This window comes from Palaemon carinicauda, chromosome 30, assembly GCF_036898095.1.
Source record: "Palaemon carinicauda isolate YSFRI2023 chromosome 30, ASM3689809v2, whole genome shotgun sequence".
NCBI classification, from domain to species: Eukaryota; Metazoa; Arthropoda; class Malacostraca; order Decapoda; family Palaemonidae; genus Palaemon; species Palaemon carinicauda.
Window position 1 is genome coordinate 66023742 of NC_090754.1, and position 16500 is coordinate 66040241.

Consider the following 16500-nt stretch of genomic DNA (forward strand, 5'->3'; position numbering starts at 1 on the left):
CCTTTTTTATATTTCATTAATTCATAAGAACAATTTCATAAGAGAAAAAATACATTATGGTACATTGAAAGTATTGAAAACGGGTAGTAAAAAAGTTTGAGTAAGTTGCCGTTTGCCTTGGCCCTAAAGAAATTATTGTTGCCGTTTGCCTTGGCCCTAAAGGAATTATTGTTGCCGTTTGCCTTGGCCCTAAAGGAATTATTGTTACCATTTGCCTTGGCCCTAAAGGAATTATTGTTGCCGTTTGCCTTGGCCCTAAAGGAATTATTGTTACCATTTGCCTTGGCCCTAAAGGAATTATTTTCATTATGTGTATCGAAACCTGCGATTTTCCAATTCTGCAACATAGTGGATTGACCAAATTTTCACCCAATTGGGGACCAAATTGTAGTTAGAAAAGTGAAGCCTGAATGACTAAAATAAGAAGCTAAGTTTGGTTCGATTCTATACATCCCTGATGACTATCTTGAAATGAAGGATGATGATAAAATCTAATCTATCCAGGTTTCCTCGCCAAACTATGATCAACCTGATCTAACAATATAACGAAGCTGTAGTTGGTAATAGGTTGACCAGGGCACCAGCCACCCATTGAAATACTACCACTACAGAGTTATTAAGTCCTTTGACTGGCTAGACACCTAAATTGGATCCCTTTTTCTGGTTACAGCTCATTTTCACTTTCCCTACACATACAGGGCATAGTATGACCTACTCTTTACAAACTCTGCTCTGTCCTCATACACCTGACAACAGTGAGATTACCAAAAAATTCTTCTTTGCTCAATGGGTCAACTACTGCATTGTGATTGTTCAGTGGCTACTTACTCTTGCTAAGGGTAGAAGAGGCTTTTTAGCTATGATAAGCAGGTCTTCTAGAAGGAAATTCCAAAATCAAACCATTGTTCTCTAGTCTTGGGTAGTGCCATAGCATCTGTACCATGGTCTTCCACAGTTTTTGGGGTAGATTTCCCTTGCTTGAGAGTATACTCGGGCTGACTATTCAATTTTATTTCTCTTCCTCTTGTTTTGAATTTTTTATAATTTATATATACAAGATTTACATTAATGTTGTTATCGTTCTTAAAATATTTCATTTTAATTGTTCATTACTTCTCTTGAAATTCATGTATTTCCTTTCCTCACTTTGCTATTTCCCCTGTTGGAGCCCCTGGGCTTATAGCATCCTGCTTTTCCAACTAGGGTTGTAGCTTAGCATGTAATAATAACTGAACTGAACCAAATAGAATTATCATTCAACAACCCCCACCCCCATAGGACTCAGATGAAATAGAATCTTCACAACTGCATTAAGAGTACTGTGTGTGTGTAAATGATATCTTTACAAGTTTCTGTACCTAAACAGTATTTTGTAATGAACAATGCTAAGTAATCAACAAGAAATCCAGCTGAAAATGAAACATTTATAGACAAGGAAATACAAATAACTTATTTAATTCCCAAGTGATAATAAAGTTATTAAAAATAAGAAATATATTCCTTGTACTTGTACAGGGTCAAACCAATCCCATATACATCAGTACAAATTAAACAAAATTAATTTGTGCTTACAAAACAATCTTTCAATTACTCCTCATATCCACCAGTGGTGCATTAAGCAACCTTTAAAACATCACACACAACTCTACAGCCCTTTTAAAATGATGTATGTCCTTTTTTGTGGCAATACTTTAAGAATTCTTGCCTAAATGACAAATTTAGAATAATTTGTATTTTTCCTAAGTATACAAACCTGAAGCTCTTTACATAGGAGTATTATTTTGGCAATAACTGAAACCAGCCATTACAGTTTTTGAGAGGTGTAACTACCCTCTGCTAGTTAGCGGAGGGGGTTAGCTGAGGTAGACCAATCCCTCCCTCACACAAGCACTAGTAAACAAACGTCACTTTGCAATTGTGACAGAACTTCTGGGGGAAGTTGATGACTGGACCAGTATGTGTAAAGCTTCATGTTTGTATAATTAGGAAAAACACAAATTATTCCAAATTTGTCATTTGTTCCAAAACTAGATACAATCCTTACATTCTTTACACAGGAGACTTACCCCAAGGTGGGTGGAAGTCCCTAAAACCAATTGGCTGGAGGCTGTCCAAGGGTGTTCCTCTGTCTTATGCACAAGCTGTTTAGAGGGACCCCTGTCACCTCGTGATCCTAAAGGATAACGGCCTGGGCAATCAATACTACCGTAGAATTTAGCAATGTGACTTAATCAAGTAAACATAAAACTGGAGCTAAATCCCTCACTTGACCTAGACATTGCCCAACTCCACTTCACATGGAGTATGAGGACATAACTAATATATACATATATACAGTATATATACAGTATATACCAGGTTGCACAAAGAGCATGATATTCCCTTGTAGTCAGAGGAGGTCAACTTGCAGAGTTCCTTGGATGCTGAGCCCCTAGAGAGGGAAGAATGAAATACTCGCACATTCATTCTAGTCTTACTCGCAGGCAACCTCTGCCCTCAACCAACTGCTACTTGTCCAACAAGGGAGCTGAGGTGTTAATAACCAGATTTTATACAGCCACCACAGGACCTAAGGTAAATGTATCCTGGCTCTTGTCAGCTATGTCTTCCAGGTAGTCAGTGGTGGCCGCTGTTTGCTGTTTCCATATGCCTGCTTGAATACCAGGAATATGCTGACACTCCTGGCTTCCTTCACGAACATGGGTACGACAACTGGAAGATGAAGAACCTGGATGCATGACTCTCTCGATTTCCTCTCTAATCCAGGAAGATATAGTTCTTTGTAATCTTTCTCTGGTCCTCTCCATGCTCACCAAGAGCCTACTGATCTAATAGGGGTCTCTGGAGGTTAATTTTGAGCATTTCCTCCTTACTATAAAAGAGTAGAGTAACAGTTGGTCTGGGTCACTTGTTACAGAACAGAGGCTCTATTTGGAAGGACCTGACTATAGGATCCACTCTGGCTGGGATTTGAGTCTTCGATATGACTCAAGGACAACGCGAGTCACTTGCCCCCATTCCCGTGAATGGGCGATGTCATAGGACCGACCATGTAACTCATTGACTTTCTTTGCAGTGGATAGAGCTAGGAGAAAGATCGTCTTCTGGGTCAAGTCACAATCTGGTGCTTGACAAAGACAGTGCTCCTTAAGTGAGCGCAGTATTCCACTACATTCCCAGGAGGTGGTCTGATTCACGACTGAGGGCAAGTGCCCTCAGAATTCCATACGAGGAGACAGCTTTCCATTGACGAGGGAATGGTAACTCCATTCAGATTGAAAAGAGGCTTATGGCCAAGTGATAGCATTTCATTGCCAATACCGAACAAAGTTTTCTTCTCTGAAGAACAACAGGAGCTCTGCTATAGTTAGTATATAGCACTGAGGAGTGCAATACCTCACCTATGACATCAACCACAAAGAACGGTCCACTTTGCCTGGTCTACTAAGCAGATATTTCCCCAGAGGTACCCTTCCATCCTTTTGTCCCTAGTCTCGAAAGCCTTTCTTTCCAAGGGGTTGTTGGACAACCTTCTGGGGTGGAATTGCTTAATGGAAGGTTTCCACATGGATATCTGAGTAGATCAGTAAGTGTAGGGAACCCTCTTTGTGCCTCTGTGAGCAGATGCAGAAGACCCAGGAATAATTCTGCAAGTTGTCACAACTGAGCTACAGTAATACCTTGAGATACGAGTGTCCCAACATACGAGAAATTTGAGATACGAAGAAATTTTCAAGCAAATTTTTGTCCTGAGATACGAGAAAAATTTGATACGAGAAAAATTTGAGATACAAGGCGGTTGCCTATGCGGCCGCCAGGTGGCCGAATGTGTGAGAGGCTTCTCACCAGGACAGCATCGCTCGGTCTTTCCCGTTGGATCTCCGTTGCGTAAAGTTATCTCCGAGCATCGGCCATAGTGTTTTCTTTTTTTATATGTTTTTTTGCGTTAATCAGTGCAGAATTAGGTGAATAAGCAATGGGTTCAAAGCAAAAGAGTGCAAACAAGGGTAGTGAAAAGAAAAAGCATATGATGACAATGGGGATAAAGCTTGAAATAATCGAAAAACATGAGTGGTGTAAGAGTGACTGAGCTGGATCGCCTATATGAGAAGAGTACATCGACAATATGTACCCTCCTCAAGCAGAAGGATGCTATAAAGAGCACCAAGCCTTCCAAAGGAGTAACCATCCTTTCCAAGCTGCGCAGTGATATCCATGAGGAGATGGAGAGGCTTACTTTAATATGGATAAAGGAGAAACAGTTGGTGGGAGATAGCGTGACTGAGACTATCATCTGCGAAAAGGCCAGCAAAACCTACGATGACTTTAAAGGGAAGCAAGCAGCCGAGAGAGGAGAGACTTTGACGCCAGTGGAAACCTTGAAAGCCAGTCGTGGCTGGTTAGATAACTTTAAAAAACAGACTGGGATATACTCGGTTGTGAGGCATGGGGAAGCAGCAAGTTCCAACTCAAAAGCCGTGGCGGACTTCGTCACAACCTTTGCCTTGGTTATTACACATGGCTACATCCCCCCAACAAGTCTTCAACTGTGATGAAACTGGCCTTTTCTGGAAGAAGATGCCCAGGAAGATATTCATCACGGCAGAGGAGAAGAGACAACTGGGCCATAAATCCATGAAGGACCGGTTAACTCTAGCCTTGCGTGCCAATGCCAGTGGTGACTGTAAGGTCAAGCCACTGCTGGTGTACCACTTGGAAAACCCACATGCTTTCAAGAGCCAAAGGATCTTGAAAGAAAAACTGCAAGTGATGTGGCGCGCTAATGCTAAGGCTTGGGTTACACGGCATTTCATCACAGAATGGGTTAATATGTGCTTTGGTCCGGCAGTCAAAAAAATATTTGGCCGAGAAAAACCAGCCAATGAAATGCCTCCTGGTCCTCGACAATACCTCTGGTCACCCTCCTGGTCTCAAAGAGGACATTCTTGATGAGTACAGATTCATCAAGGTCCTTTATCTCCCACCCAAGACCACGCCACTCCTCCAGCCCATGGACCCACAAGTAATTTCCACAAATGCTTCGATATCACAGACAACATCAATCTCACCCTTTGTGAATTTTGGAAGGAACATTTCAACTTCGTACATTGCTTGAAAATTATTGACGATGCATGGCAGGGTGTCACAAGAAGAACTTTTAATTCAGCATGGAAGAAATTGTGGCCAGCTTCCGTCGCTAAGAGGGACTTTGAAGGGTTCGATACGACAGACCCCGAACCTATTGTGGTGGATGAAATCATGTCTCTTGGAAAGTCCATGGGGCTGGAGGTAGATGAGGCAGACGTGAACGACCTTGTCGAGGAGCATCAGGAAGAGCTCACGACACAGGAATTGATCAAACTCCAGGAGATGCAACATTCGGTGGTGTTGCAGGAGCTCAGTAGCGAGGACGTAGAAGATGAGGGCCGCCTTTCTACGACGGAAATCAAACATATGTTAGCGAAGTGGCAGGAATTTTCTAATTTTAAGGAAAAGACACACCCGGACAAGTTGGCGTGTGGTCGTGCTTTAGCCTTTTGTGATGACACTTGCGTACGTCATTTTCGCGACATTTTGAAGGGGAGACAAAAGTAAACATCCCTAGATAGGTTCCTTTTAAAAAGGCCGGCAAAATGTGAAGGTGAAAGCGAGGCAAAACGAACCAAGCCGGAAGAAGAAAAGTATAAAAATGAAAATGAAAACAAAATTAGAATTAAGTTCAGTGTAACATAAGATTAACATTTATTTTTAAGTGTGTGTAGCTAATTTCATTCAAGTTAAATTTAAAGTTGCTAATTTCATTTAAGTTAGATTTAAAGTTTACGTTATGTTACGTAGTGTTGCGTACCGAATGTGTTGCCGTCAAGTCTCTCTCCTCCCCGTCCTTTCTCCCTCCTCATCCACATGCACCACTGTTAGCTGCTACTGTGTCTCGAAGGTAAGAACTCCATAATAATGTTCAATTTTACTGAGGATCACAACTAGTACATGGGTATTTGTTATTTTTTGAGAGTAGAATGTGAATTAGAACAATTAAAAACGTTTTTCCACTGTAATATACTGTTTTAGGTGTTTTTTCAGAGGGGGGGATTGGATTAATTTTTATCTAGTTATTTTATATGAGAAAAATTGATCTGAGATATGAGCAAACTGACACGAGCTTGGTCCCGGAATGCATTAAGCTCGTATCTCAAGGTATTAATGTACTAGGATCATAGAGTGATCTTTCTGACTTTATTAAAAAGCCTTCTTATTATTCTGAAGGAGGGGGACATGTAGACTTCTGACCTGTCCCACGGATGTTGAAAGGCATCTTGTCAGATTGCCTGGGTACCCAGTACTGGCAGCAGTACACCGGAAGATTATGGTTTAGGGACGACGCAAACCAGTAGCATGTCGGCAAACCTTATACAGACAAACTCTGTTGGCTATCTGTTGTCTCCAAGACCAATCGAAGCCTGCTATCCGAGTACCCCTGCTCAGATTGTCTGCCAGCATGTTCCTTTTGACCGTGATGAACCAGCATGAAAGGCTACCGAGTTGTTTTCCTTCCCTCCGAGGGTTCCCCCACTAATTGGCAGAGGTGCCGTGAAAAGTACCTCCTCGCTTGTTTGTGTGAGACCACCGTAGTGTTGTCGTTCATCAGCACTACGGAGTACTCTGAGAGGAGCTGATGGAATTGTTTGAGGGTGAGAAAGGCTTTTCTTATTCCTGGATGTTTATGTGGCACAATAGCTTAGATTTGGACCAAAGTCAGGAAGCTGAGCAACAAATCTGGGGGAGGAGAGAGAAGGTCTACTCTCCCAAGCAGGTTGATATCTGCCACCCACCACTCGGGTATCCCCTCTGCTTTAGACCTACCGGCACCAAGGTGTTCAGGGGATCAAGGTACTAAGACCAACAGGTGGAACTGTTGGAAGATAATCAGTTAATCCTAAGACCACCTGCATCCCCACCTGGATAAGACCTAGGAGCCTGGGGGCATTTCTCGAGAACAATTCCTGACTGAACCCCACGAGACTGTTACCTTGGTTTAGGTGGAGTGCCAAGGCAAAGGGAGGGCACAAGCGGATGCCACCTCGTGACCCTCCGTACGTTTGAATTCTTTAAGGAAGTGGGCGTCGTCCACATGTCTGACCGAAAGATCGGTTTATGAAGGAAAAGCTCCCCTCTCTTGCAAAGGAACCTAGTGTTCCTTTCGCAAAGTAGACCAACTGTGAGGAAAGCGTTGGCAGGGCAAGAGCTGATTAGGGGGCACTTATATATGCACACTTCTCAGCTCACACAGATGAGGTGTCCAGCTGTGTGCGCCTGTCTACCTGCATGTTTTCGCAAGGTAGAAATTGCCTTTATTCTAGACTTTACTTCTTGTATGCGTGAGTCTCAATGGGAAAACTCGCCCAAGAGAGCACTGTGTGTGGCAAAGGTGAGGCACACCGTCGGGCAGACGAGCTTGCCCGCCCACCTTTCTAGGTGGTAAGGTGCATTATGCTGCACAAGACTCGTCCACTAGATAGTGTACTACCTTGCGTAGGAATCTGACATCGTCAGATGTAGGGTCAGAGGAGGGTGAGAGAGTGAATGGAATGATGTAGTGTATCACTTTTTGAGTGCAGGGACCGAGCAAGGTTTGGCTCTATGAGGTATCCACCTCTGCCATTAAAACAACAGATGACCTACATCATACTCAGACCTCCATCAGGCGATAGAGCTCATCGAGCTCATTCATCATCTGTGAATGAGTAAGCAACACAGCACAAGACTCCCTGGTGAGACTCAGGTCTGTGCTCATGCCCAAGTGGAATGGACCAGAGTACTCTTGTACGGCCTGCCTCCCGCAGAAGCCTGGTAAAAAGTGTTATGCACTCCCATAAAAGGAGGCATTCACTCGTGAAGGGCTATTAAGGCTGCGGCAGACGGGTTGTACCGGCAACTTATCCGCCAAAAAAAAAAAAAAAAAAAAAAAGTCTCATGATTTATCGGAAAAAGGGTGTGCTCTGGGCAACATGGTCAGTCAATTACCCAGTAAGATAGCCAACACTTCCCAGGGATTGAGACTGCTGTCAGCCCCTCTGAAGGATTGGCAAGTTCCACTGAGAGGAACAAGGAACCTTGACTCTCAACAAAAAGTCAATTCTCATTGGTCCCTCCCGAGGGGTGAGAGATTGCCTGGCAAGTAAAAATCTCTCAAGTTGATTGATGTCAAGACGTGCAATGCACACAATTGTTATGTGGGGGGTGGGAATCCTGTCCTCCAACTGCCTTCAACCCCAGGGGAGTTGACTGTAAATATGCTTACATATTGGTAATCACAAGCTCCTCATTGCCACACTGAAATTAAAACTGAAAGCACGCAACAGAAAGATGGATTGAATACCTAGATTTGATACAACTAAGCTTTCAGAAGAAGAGCACAGAGAAACATTTGCAATTAAATGTAGGAATCAATTTGCAGTCTTAGAGACTTTAAGAGATGAAGAGAGGACAATTAATGAAGAATGGTGTGATATTAAGAACACAATCAGTCAGTTGACGGTGAAGTCTTGGGACACACAGTTACAAGGAGAAAGTCAAGGATATCGAATGATACTTGGGATAATATAAAAAGGAGACAAAGACAGAAATTGATTGTTGAAAGTTTTTGAGGAAGTAATGAAAATTGAAAGGTAGAGCATGCTAAGTATTCCAGTATTGATATTGAGGTCAAAAGAAAAACCATGAATGACTGGAGAGAATATTTAGACAGTAAAGCAGATAAGACTAACAAAGCTATGAATTCAAGAAGTAGCTATGGTATAAGAATTGCTCATAGAATTATTAATGAAATCTCGACTGGGACAAAGAAGAAACATATACCCAACAAAAAGAGAGATGGCTCTGTTATAGTAAAAGAAGATGGAGAAAGACAACGTTGGATGGAACACTTTAGTGAGGTATGAACAGGACATATGAAGGGAATAATTTGATTGATATACCTGAAGCTGATGAAGACCTTGTTGTTCACATGAATGGATTAAGTGTGTTTGAAGTCGAAGCTATCCTAAAAAAATAAAGAGATGGAAAGCCCCTGGATATGATGGAATAACTACTGAGATGATACTGGCCAAAAATGAAGTGACTCCTAGACTACTTACAAGATTATTTAGCAGAATGTGTCATGAAGAGACAAAACCTGATGAATGGGAGTTAGGAGTGTTGGTTAAAATAGTGGAAAAAAAAGGATACCTGACTGACTGCAATTATTACAGAGGCATAACACTTACATCAGTTGTTGTGTAAATATATATTATGTTTATTCTAAAGAGATTGGAGAGAAAGACTGATGAAAAGTCGAGAGATGAACAAGCACGATTTAGAAAAGGTAGAAGTTGCACTGACCAAATTTTCACTTTGAGACATGTTGTACAGCAATGCATAAAATATAGAAATCCCCTTTTGATGGCATTTTTAGACTAAGAAAAAGCCTTTGATAGTGTGCACCAGTTAATTTTGTGTAAAGTCCTGTGTTATTATGGAATTCTTCTTAAATATGTAAATTTGATTAAGTCTGTTCATGACCATAGCAAGTGCATAGTTAATGTTAATGGAGTCTTAGCAAATGAATTTCCAGTGAACAGCAGAGTACTGCAAGGGAATGTGTTGTCACCAATGTTGTTTATCCTCCTCATGGATTTTGTAATGCGTATAATAGTCAGAGATGGTGGAGAAGGATTGGACTGGATTGGTGATGAGAATTTAGCAGACCTAGAGTATGCTGATGATGCTGTCCTTGTTAGCAGAACACCACTGGATTTGCAATGCTTGCTTACCAGAATACACGAAATATGACACGAGGTTGCGCTGAAGATAAATAAAAGAAAGACAGTGATGATGAGAACGGAGTATGCAATGGAAGATGAAAAATCATTGGAAGGAGAAAGGATTAATGAGGTAGAATCATTCAAGTATTTAGGAACTATGATCTCCAATACAGGGTCTATAGAATTAGAGATTAGTGAAATATTGAAAAAAGTAAATCGGACAATGGCTAGGTTAAGTAAAATTTGGAAATCAAATCGCCTGAAATTACATATAAAAATCCAACTATACTGTATATCAGTTTAGCGAGATCAGTGTTACTCTATGTACGCGAGTCATGGTATGACAATGAAACAATCTCCAATAGATTTAGTAAATTTGAAAACAAAGCCCTCAGAAAGACATTGGGAGTTGAATGGCAGGACAGGATTAGAAATGAAACTATAAGAGAGATTACTTGAATGCCATATGTGGATGAGATCATGATGAGTGGTAGATGGAGATGTTTTGGGCATGCTCTTCGCACTCCCCAAGAGAGATTAGTTCACCAAACATTAAGCTGGGCTGCACAAGACACTAGAAGAGTTGGAAGTCCCAGGCCTACATGGCTGAGGACTATGAAGCGCGAAGCACAAGAAGTATTGAATTAAATGCTCTTTATAGAGACGACTGGCTAAATCTAACTGAAGCCCTTTGCGTCAACAGGCGTAGGAGGAGATGATGATGATGAATACCAGAATAGCCAGTACTTACCAGAGGAAGCTGGAATTACAACGAATATCCTTAACAATTGCTGTCGGACAAGAGACTGTTCGAAGATCACTGGCAACTACTTCCGAAATGCAAGACTAAAACATATCTTCAATTTATTGTTAGACAGGTAACGTAAGCTTAAGTCCATCTACAAACCAGTAACACAGACCGGAGAGGTGGGACGAGAATACAGACTAAGCCCGAATGATTTGTTGTCTCCGGAACTCGATTGGAGAACGTTGATCAACGTTCACAATCGAGACCTTCCTATGACTGATATCCCTTATGAATGACAAAAAGTTTGTTTTTCTTCGTTTGGAATGAAGGAAGAGTCTATGTCTGGTTACAGGATAATAGGAGGGAATGCATAACCTAACTTCCCATTAGGAATATCACCATCGAAACTATTGTTTAATTAGAACGGAGTTCTAATTGTATGATGGTACAGTATATAGTCCTTGTCGGCAGAAAAGATAACTTGCCTGCATGCGGTTGCGCAAGTGAAACTTCTTTGCCTCCGGGTGAATGTTAAAAAAATGAGCCTGATCCAGGTAGTGGGTATAATGTTTGTGCTATGAATTGCACCATTATTGCCAAAAGAAATTGATCGTCGACTAGCTGTAGCATTGTTAACATGTTCGCGGGCATGTGTGCGTCCACGAAAAGTACATGTAACTAGCGCAGCGATCAGACCTATGTCGGTATTAAATGTTTGCCTGTACAACTTGTAGGTAGGACAAGAGTTCTCAGAAGTAAATACTGTACTTGCTATCATTTGTAAACGTGAGCGGAAGTGGACACTATCCTCTTGGGACTAGAGGCTTGCAAAAAATAACCTAGCAAGGATATGTCTCACAAGCTCGATGTGTGAGTGCTCTGACGAACTCTCTATTCCATAGGGAAACACGCCCGAGAAAGCAACCCCAAAGGATTACGTTCTACGAAACTTGACACCTAAGGAGAACTCGTTGTGCCCAAGGGCACAATGATGGCATGAGGTGACCACAAGTGATTGGCAGTAAATCGTATTTGCGATAATAATCCTGAGGTTTTGTCTTGGTGAACGTGCATCCACAACCAATGGAGTTCATTTCAGCCTTTCTGGGGTGTTAGCGAACACCTGTACAGTAGTTGCACAAACAATCGTAGGGAAGAGTTACCCATGAATAAGTGTAGTCTCGCATGTAAGGGTTTATTGGCCCATAATGCAAAGAACAAAAACACCAGGCAGATTTGTACCAGCGAGTGCTGGCGAGTATCAGTGAGCGCTGGTGAATATCAGCAAGCACTGATTGATAATATCGAACACTGGCGCGTAGAAAATTTACTCTTACCCGTAAGGATGGATACAGGTAATGTAAGTGCGTGCTACCTACTTGTAGAAACAGTAAGCTGAAGCTCTGCGCGCTACCAAAGTAGCACGCACTAGAGGCAACAATAAGCTGAAGCTCTGTGCGCTACTAGAGTAGCACACACTTGCGTGTTGGTGAGTAGGGTCTTGCAAACTTGCAATAGGTACTAAGACAAGCAACCTCGGCTGCTGGCAGACCTTCGTTAGGCATAAGAGCTTGCCCAGCCAACTGGCTATAGTTTAGTCAATGGGTGCACAACACTGCGCATGACTTTTTTGCAAAACTAAGGACTTTGTGAAGTACGCATGCTCATTCTAACACCCACAAGGGACGGGTGAGTAGACTTTCAGTTCGTCATCCCCTTGGAAGGGAACACAATAGTCTGTGCTGGACTTGAAGACAAGCTGTTTCCTACTCGTAAGGGGTTGAAACCATGAGGCACTGGTCCCGAAGGGCTTGTCTTCCCAAAGCTTATTGTGCCCCAATAGGCATGATGTAGGAAGTAACATAAAAGAGTTATAGCCTAAGAGTAGTTTCTCCTGCATAAGAGTTGGAAACCATGAGGCACTAGTCCTAAAGGACCTGGCCTCACAAGGTTCTAAGAGCTTTTTTGAGCTAATAGTATGATGTCGGCAATAATCCCATAGAATTAAAGCCTGCGAGACTCGTTGATGGGAGTGGTGGCGGCCACAAGCGGTCGGCAGTCATCATCATCTGCAGCAAAGACCACAAAGGGAAGTTGCAAAAGAGACTTCTTTTTGTACCCTGAGGGTATGGTGGCAATGAGCAGGAACTGCAAACAGTCACTTAACTCCTTCGACACCAAGCTCCGAAGAGTTTTGCTCTGAAGAGCAAAGGCAGGGAATGGATGAATCCAATTCCCGCCAGAGGAGTCCCCATAGGGGGGAAAAACTTCCAGCCGAAGGAAGCCTCTCCCGCAGGTGGGAAAGGAGACCAACCCTTGTTGCCGCTGTCGTCAATTCTTCCCGCAAGCACGAAGATTGATAGACAGTGGCTGTTGGAAAGTAACCCTCCCTCTGAAGGGAAAGCTGCCCAACACCTGGTGGAGGTTAACTCTCCCTTGAATGAGAAAGTTATCCAATACCAGGAGGCAGGCCTCCAGGCAGCGCTCTTTTCTCCTCGTCAATGAGCTGAGCTTGAGTTGAAGGTTGACACTAAGTACTGCCTATGAAATGTATCCAAAGCTTGTTTCTGAGTTCACCTAGACTGGAAAACCCCGAAGGGAACTAGTCTTCCACTGTTCTCGTTCCAATGCCGAAGCTGCAGGAACGTAGGTGAACAGAAGCAGTGTTAAAGTAAACTAGTGGCAACAGAAGAGACTTCCCTCAGAGGTGGGAGCTGTTATTTCGCTAAGGGAATCAAAGGAGTTCCACAAAAGGGAAGTCTGGGGTCACCATCTGAAAGAAAAAGAAGTTTTTATACTTTTAAAACAGTTGCTTTTAATTGTAAACTGGTTAAAAGGTTTGGATGGGAGAGAAAGATTATGTCTTAACTCTTCCGAACTTAAATAAAAATCAACATTTATTTACAAGTGCTTGTGTAAGCGGGATGGTTGGTCTACCCTTGCTAACCCCCTCAGCTAACTAGCAGAGGGTAGTTACCCCTTGCAAAAACTTTAAAGGCTGGTTTCAGCCATCGCCAAAATAATACTCCTATGTAAAGAGCGTGAAGTTTGTATCTAGTGCCGGAACAAAAATTTAATATTTAACTTATCTTTAACAATCTTCTGAGAAGACAAAAACAAGAACACTAAACTCATATGGAATATAAGTAGCTATGCTGACCATAAATTTATCAAAAGTATCACAAACAGATATGTACATCATCTGCCCCTTATCGACTAAATATTTCTTTAACCCTCGTCAAAAACCATCTAGTGGATCAGAACAATTTTGTTTCACGTCAACTGATGTCCCTTCCAAACTCTCATGATTATCACCAAGACTGGTATCAGTTGGATCTTTATCAGCCTGTTCCAAGATCAAAGTTTTGTTTCTGGTCATGTCTTTAATGGATTCATTTACAGATTTTATCACATCCTGAAAATCATTACCCTCACTCCCAATATTTAAGCTATCCTGACCAACATCATCACCAACCACACTTGAAAGAGCTTCACTTTCATTAGTGGATTCATAATCACTTCCACATTCATAAACTTCAGGCTCTTCTTTGACTACAACATCTGGCTCTTCTTTAATGAATGTTACATTATCACTTGTATATTCCTCATCACTGTCAAATTCTCCCTCTTCTGAAACACTATCAACACTGGAATCATATTTCCTCGAGTTATGAAGACTATTGCTAACGGATTTCTTTCTGTGTTCTTTTAAGTGAGCTCTCGCTTCTTTCTCATTAGTAAAACTATCAAGGGAAACACTGCTCTCCTCAGGATTGTCACTTTCATGCATTTTCATGTGTCTCTGGCAACTTCTATTGTTGGTGAAAGTCTTGCCACAAAAATAGCAAGAGAATGGAGTCTCTCCGTAATGTGTTCGCATGTGATATTTCAGCTGATTTCCCTGAGTGAAATTCTTTCCACAAATGGTACAGCCATAAGGTTTCTCACCCGTGTGTGTTCTCATGTGAGTGTTGAGATTACTCTGTTGCAAAAACATTTTCCCACAAAAAGTACATTCGTGGGGCCTTTCTTTTAAATGCACCATTCTGATATGGGCTTTTAAATTGCCATTTTGTTTGAAACCTCTCCCACAAAGTTCACATGTAAATATTTGCCCTCCAGTATGAAGCTTAAGGTGCCTTTTGAGGTGACTATTGCGGCCAAATTCCTTTCCACAAAAAGAACATTCAAAAGTTTTACCAAAAATTTTATTGCCAATATGCACAGTATTAATATGAGCTTTTAGACTGCTCATCTGCTGAAAACTTTTCCCACACTGTTCGCAATCAAAATATTCTGTGTTAGTCACTTCATCCACATGCCTTTTGACAAGGCCTTCATCGATTGATGTTAAAAGGTCAGCATGTGATTTCTCATGAGATTTCAAATTGCTATTTTGTAAAAACTTCTTACCACATACTCTACAATCATATGTCTCCCCACCAACATGCAATTTCATGTGTCTTTTCAGGTGACTCATACGGCCAAACTTCTTATCACAAATGGGACATGCATAAATCTTTTCCAACTCTTGCTTTACTGTCGCATGCACAGTGCTAACATGTGCTTTAAGATAAGCACTCTGTAGGAAACGTTTTCCACAAATTTCACAGTCGTGAATTTCCCTGTTCACATGTAGTTTTACGTGCCTGGTAAGGTGACTCTTACGTCCAAATTTCTTACCACAAATAGTACAGAATAATTCTTTCCCCATTTCATGATTCATCATATCTACACTCGATGAGTCCCATGAGTGTGTCTCAGATTCACTCATCCTTTCAGCACTTTCGTTACTTACAACAGAGTGATCACTCTGCTCCATTTTAACATACACTTCATCATCAACAAAATCCTCGCTCTCTTCAAGTGATTTTGACAATATTGCTTCACAGATTATAGGAGATTTTGATGTTGACTCAAAAGCATTACAAGAATTAGATATCACAAGTTCAGTTTCTACCTTCTCAGTTGTAGGTGACTGAACCACATCTAAAGACTTGTCTGTGACAGACACTGTATTCAAGACATCAGCAGAACATGAAGATTCAGATTTCACCATGATAACTTCTGAAGGATCAATGAAAGTTGGAGACCTGATTTGTTCTATTAGGTTATCTGAAGAGGTGCTATCATTGTGTTCTACTAATGTCTCTGAGTTATCGCTGTCACTTTGTGTAGCCTGGAGAATTGAGGATTTTACTTGAGCAGTGTGAGGTTTTGGTTGTTTTTTCTGCACAGTCAATGAATCGCTCCCATTGTGTAATTTCAAGTGACGCCTTAGGTGGCTGTTCCTACCAAATCCTTTACCACATATCACACAAATAAAGCTTCTGTTTATGGTTTGTTTGTGCTCAGTAAGTGAAACATCACTCTGATACAACCCTTGATTTGAGTAGTCATAAAAAGAGCAAGTTGTTGAAGCCTCTGGTTCTCCATTAACTGCATCATCAGCAAAATCCTCACTCTCCTCAAGTGATTCTGACAATGTTGATTCACAGATGTAAGGAGCTTTTGATGATGACTCAAAATCACTAAAGGAATTAGATGTCAGAAGTTTAGTTTCTACCTTGTCAGTTGTAGGTGATTCAACCACATCTAATGACTTGTCTGTAACAGACAATTTATTCAAGACATCAGGAGAACAAGAGGATTCAGATTTCACCATGGTAACTTCTGATGGATCAACAAAAGTTGGAGACCTTATTTGTTCTGTTGAAATATCTGAAAAGGTGCTATCATTGTGGTCTACTAAAGTCCCTGAGTTATCGCTGTCACTTCGTGTAGCCTGAAGAATTGAGGAATTCACTTGAACAGTGTGGGGTTTTGGTTGTTCTTTCTGCACAGACAATGAATCACTCCCATTGTGTAATTTCAAGTGACGCCTGAGGTGGCTGTTCCTACCAAATCCTTTACCACATATCTCACAAACGAAGCTTCTGTTTATGGTTTGTT

General features: G+C 41.6%; 1 long non-coding RNA gene across 1 annotated transcript in view; it reads right to left on the reverse strand.

The window, feature by feature from the left end:
* LOC137623233 (uncharacterized) overlaps positions 1–16500 on the reverse strand; it is an 80976-nt gene that overhangs the window by 7878 nt on the left and 56598 nt on the right. The gene's annotated exons all lie outside the window — the stretch shown is intronic.